The sequence below is a fragment of the Bos grunniens genome, chromosome 22 (assembly GCF_055505025.1).
Source record: "Bos grunniens cultivar Pamir isolate PY7600 chromosome 22, Bosgru_T2T1.0, whole genome shotgun sequence".
NCBI classification, from domain to species: Eukaryota; Metazoa; Chordata; class Mammalia; order Artiodactyla; family Bovidae; genus Bos; species Bos grunniens.
In genome coordinates, this window is record NC_141186.1 from 52,009,636 (window position 1) to 52,015,071 (window position 5,436).

At 53.3% G+C, this 5,436-nt stretch overlaps 1 pseudogene; it reads right to left on the minus strand.

The window, feature by feature from the left end:
* Window positions 1-2,554: 2,554 nt before the first annotated feature.
* On the minus strand, window positions 2,555-5,191 carry LOC147348566 (cathelicidin-4-like; annotated as a pseudogene).
* Between the last annotated feature and the right edge of the window lie 245 nt (window positions 5,192-5,436).

Here is a 5,436-nt window from a genome sequence, read left to right on the forward strand (position 1 = left end):
TGAGCATTGACAGGCTGCTCTGGGGGTCCCTTTCTGCGCTGTGCCAACTCCCACTCTCTTTCTTCCCTTCCTGAGCTGTCCCCTGTCCTCTGGATGCTCAAGACTACGGGCAAAGACAACACATAAAAGCTGGGTAAGTATGTGCTGTGGCCAGGACAGTGGGTAGGGATTGAAAGTGGGTCGACACACGGTTTGCAAAAAAGAAACCACAGACAGAATTAAAGTTTTAAAGATGGGACCGGGGGACTCAAGATCTCGAGGATCAAGAACCCCACTAACCGATTCGATATCACTTTTATTGAGCTCTTGGTATGCAGAAGCTCTTGGTTTTTTAGATAACGTAAGTTTCCCATGGTCCCAGTCACATCCCCAGTTAATGATTTTCTTTGGAACGTCTATGTTATTTTCTGTACAAAGGGCTCCAGGTGGCTGGAAGCAAAGATCCCTGCAGGAACATCAGAGAACCCATCAGTGCGTTCGCAAGCATCGTTCTAACTTGTGGTGACCCGATATTCCTAAATCCTCACCTTTCACTTTCCCGCTGCTCATGCAGGACTCACTGACCTCGGCTAATCAGCCCAGGTACTCTGGTTATTTTTAACTATATTTCTTGTTGTGTTCTCAAGGCTTCAAAAAGACAATTGGATGTTTTCCCCACAAGGATGGAGTGAAATCAGTTGCTCTGAGAATGACTTCCAGGGTCTCCTTTAAATGATGTGGGAAGTGTAGAGACACCACTGGCCAGGGCCAGCTGCATAACTTGCAAGATGAAAATACATGTCCCTTGAATCAAAAATTATTAAGAAATTCAAGCTCTCATAAGTCAGAGAGATTAGGAGAAAGGAATAGCCTCCACTGGCCATTGCTGCCTTTGAAGATGGAGAAAGATGAGCAAAGGCCTGGTTACAGCCTCTAGGAACTGAGACCAACCCCAGCCAACAGCACGCAAGGGATTCATGGTCTTGATCCTACAAGCACAAAGAACCAAATTCTGCCATCAACCCGAACGAGCTTGAAAGCAGTTCTCCCCTAGAAGTTATTGAAAGGAATCCAGCCTTATCAGCATCTTGACTGGCCCTGTGAACAGAAGGCAGAGACACCCATCATAGCTCCTAGCATCTGACCTACAGAGCTGAGCCACCAGGGTGAAATTTATCTTCACATGCCTAAGAGGAAATGCATGTTGGCTCAAGGAAACCTCTCAGAGCAATGATGACATCACAGAATGGAATGAGGTTGGGAAGAGGAGCAGTCACCAAACTCAACCATAAAGACAGCGGGGAAGGACTGCTCCTGTTGCAAGATGCTGCTCAGTTTCATCAGCAACAGCGGACTCCAGGTACCACCTCTTTTTCCTGCAGTCTTCACTGCCTCAGCAGCACAGGCAGGAGCAGGGTGGCACAGAGCTTGGTAGGCATCAACCTGTCAGCAGGAACAGCCACCAACTTCAAGCTACCCAGAGTTTAACAACTAGCTCAAAAAAAGAAATCCTGACCATTTAACCTGTAGCTCTGGCAAGCCTGAATGCTCAGGCACAGACACAGCACAGCCCTGAGTTTCTCTGTGGCATTCATCCCAGAATGCTGGATGAAGTAGAGTGATGTAGAGTGAGAAGCATGAGGTTCCTCTAGCCTACCTGAAATCAGCCCCACCTGCTCACCAAGAGGAGCCAAGCCTGACAGGTAGCAGAGTAAATGCCCTGTGAGATCCTACCCTCTGCCCCTCTCAGAGAAGGCAATCTGTGTCTTGGTTCAGGTTGGCTCTGAGGCAGACCTAAGACAAGTGTTTCGTGGAAGTATTGTGTTGGCCAAAAAGTTGTTCAGGATTTCAGGTAAGATATTACTTTTTGGCTAACACAGTGTTTTGTCTGGGAGATGATTCCAGAAAGCACCAGCAGGAGTGTAGAGAGGGGAGACAGGGCAGGACCTGAGTCAAAGAGGATGTGTTTCAAGGAAGAGGTTACAAAAATGGGAGACGGGGGCTCAACCCAGCTGTGGACATCAAGGAGTGGTGTGACATGTCTGGAAACGGGCCACCCAAGGCTTGAGGAAGAGAAGGTATTTTTCCACCAAGTTCCCACAATGGTTGAATGAAGTTGCTTCCTGGATCCAACAGCCCCCCAGCCCCAAACCAGTGCTTACAGTCTTCCCCAGAGCAAAGATTGGCTAGAGAATAAGGAGTGGGCGGGGCACGGACAGTGTCTGAAACACCCAGGCAAACAGTGATGTGACCTGTGCGTCACTCTGTGTGTGTCTCTCACCCTCATGCAGAGCTCTTCACCCCAAAGAGCAGGATGCTTGTATTTAATGGTGCAAATGTTTGTGTCATGTGATCCCTAAACACAAGCCCACTGCTTCAGTTGGGACCCAGCTGAAGAAATGGTAGTGTGTCTCAAAACCACAGGAAAAGCCAGGAGGGACAGGCTATTCCAGAATTAAGATTGTCAAGGGCAAGAGGAACATTTTGGGCCTTGTACTTGCATGCTCAAGCCTGAGACTGAACTGTGACTCTGTGAGTGTTTAACAAGGTGAGCAGCCTGGCCCCTCGTGGACTGTCAGCTCCATGCGAGCAGGAACAGCAGCCCCACCAGCTCTGCACACACAGCAGGTCTCCGTACGTCATACTGGGTGTTGGAGGAGGAGGGCAGAGTGGGTGAAGGTCTCGAGAGGGACCCGAGGCTGGGGACGCTGTCCTGGAGCTCCTGGGGCTGCTGCCTTCCCCGTGCCCTCCTAGAAGGAATAGGGGCCTCACGCTTCTCTGTGTTCACAGGGGTGATCACACACACATACATAGACACACATAGATACACACACAAATAGACACACACATACACATAGCCACACACACACACACACACACACAGAGGAGGCCTCTCAGAGTTAAGGACTCAGTCTCAGTTCAGTTCAGTTCAGTCGCTCAGTCGTGTCCGACTCTTGTGCGACCCCATAGACCGCAGCCCACCAGGCCCCCCCGTCCCTGGGATTCTCCAGGCAAGAACACTGGAGTGGGTTGCCATTTCCTTCTCCAATGCGTGAAAGTGAATTTGCTTAGTCGTATCCAACACTTAGCGACCCCATGGACTGCAGCCTACCAGGCTCCTCCGTCCATGGGATTTTCCAAGCAAGAGTACTGGAGTGGGGTGCCATTGCGGGAAAAAGGGAAATAATAGAAATTGAAGCCTGGAGGAAGTTGTTTTCACAAGAATTTATTTTTCACCGTCCAGAAGTCTGATCCAGAACAAATCATATCTTTAAAATGCTTCCCTCAGGCTCGGAATTCACCAAAAGCCATTAATAGGTATGATAGCCAGTCCTTCACCGTTTTCCGGGGAATCTTGGTGGGAACCATGGCCGTGGCCTTGGCCTTGGTCTGTGAGGAGGCCGAGGTTTGGGAGGCTGAGGTCGGTTAGCCCTGACACTCTGAAGCTGTGAACCACAATGGAAGAGATTACCTGTGAGACTGGGCAAGGGTCAAGAGAAGACCACTCTCTCCCCACATGAACAACCCCCAAACTGAGCCACCAAAGGAACTTTGGCCCCAGATCATCCTCTGGCAGTGATCTTTGGAGCATGTGATTGAATCCCTAAACCCACAACATATGGGGAAACTGATCCCAGAGATGACAAGGGGCTTCCAAGGGTCACAAGCCCATCCGGGCAAAGATAGAGTGGAGCATGGCCTCGAGACCACGGCCCAGGTCAGGCTGCCACAATTTCAGCACTGTCAGAACCCCTGGAGGCCTTGTGAAAGTGCAAATGCCGGGGCCCACCCCAAAGTCTGATTCAGGAGTCTCGGTGGGGCTGAGAATCTGCCTTACTGTGAGTTCCTGGGTGGGGACCCCGTTAGACAGCCACTTCTCTAAAGGATGCAGAGCCAGGGCTGGAGACCTAGGGATTGGGGAGGGTGGGCCCAGATAGGAGGGCCTTTTCTCTACCCTAGACGGAGCAGCGGGTCATTGGTCCAAAGGATGTTTCTCAACCCACCCTGTTAGCATATGCCCAACCCAGAAGGGGCCACTCGCCTCATTACAGTTTATGTCAAACTGGTCATCGGACCGGTCCAGGCTGACTGTCCCCAAACACTGTTTCACCAGCTGGAAGGGGAGCTCAAGGTCAAACTGGAAACCCCGGGCCATAATCTCCCAGGCTCAGCCCACCTCACCTGCCAGGGGCTGGAAACATTCCCTGAAGTTCCCTGTTCAGTTCGCGCTGAGAAGCATTGATCCCAGCCCTCAGTCTCAACCCCCAAGGTCACCCCATTCTCCTTGAAGTCACACTGCTCCGGGGGCTGCAGGCTCGGCCTGAGGCACACAGTTTCCTTCACCCTGAAGCTCACAGGCTTTCGAGCTCCCCAGTCCTCCACCTGGTCGAGGATCAAAGTGGGGAGACTGGGCTCAGGCTCATGTTTCCTTCTCTGATCTGTCTCCCTGCCCCCAACCCGGACGGCAGCCTCTCTAGCCCCCTGTGTGTCAGGCTCTGGGCTTGGTGCTGGGAGCACAGGGGAGGGGACAGAGCCCGTGTCCAGCCTCACGGGCACACAGAAAGCAGGAGCGGCCCTCACAGCAGCGCTGATGGCAGCGCCTCCCCTCACAGGGGCTGAGGGAGGTCAGGGCCGCCTGCAGGGAGAGCCCTTGTCACTGGAGCCTCCAGGCTGACAGAGGCCTCCCTGGCAGAGAGACACCGAGGTGCAGAGGGGACATTAGCAGAGAAGTCACTTCACAGAGCCTGTGACCCCCCCATCCCTGGAGCTCCCAGAAGTCCAGGGAGCCTGAGCCAGGTGTGCAGGGCACCTGTTCCCACAGCAGAGATGCTAAGGCAGGAAGCCTGGTGCTGGGAGGGCCCCAGGTCTGGGAGGGTTTCCTGGAAGAGGTGGGAACCCACCCAGAGGGAAAAGTGCTCTCCTGACAGGAGGACCAGCCTGAGCGAAGGGGCGACAGTGTGGCCAAAGCTGGGGGGAGATGGCTCCATCTCCCTGGGAGATGGATCCCAGAGAGATCCTTGGGAGGCGGGTCTAGCTCCAGGAGGCGGTAGAGATTAGCTTCTGAGGACCGCTAATTGATGTGATCCACAGCACGAAGCACGGCCTCCCTGTAGCTGGGGGCCTGGGCGCTGGCCGAGGGCAGCACTAGTCCCAGCAGCAGTAGCCACAGTGACCACCGCCCCAGGGAGAGGCTGGCCCTCTGGGTCTCCATGGTCCCCAGTCTGCCTCCTCCCAGACTGCAGGATCTGCCTTTATGGCCTGGGCCTAATGCAAAGGCTCTACCAGGAGTCTTCCTGACTAGCCCCATCCCTGCCCTCCTCCCAGGGTATGAGATTGACTTGCCTCAGCTCCTCCTGTTGCTTCATGAGATTGCTGGCCAGTGGGAAGGGAGGCCCCTGTGCAAGGTGAAAAAAGGGTTTCTCCATCTCCCTGACAACTTCTTGGCCTCTCCTGGAC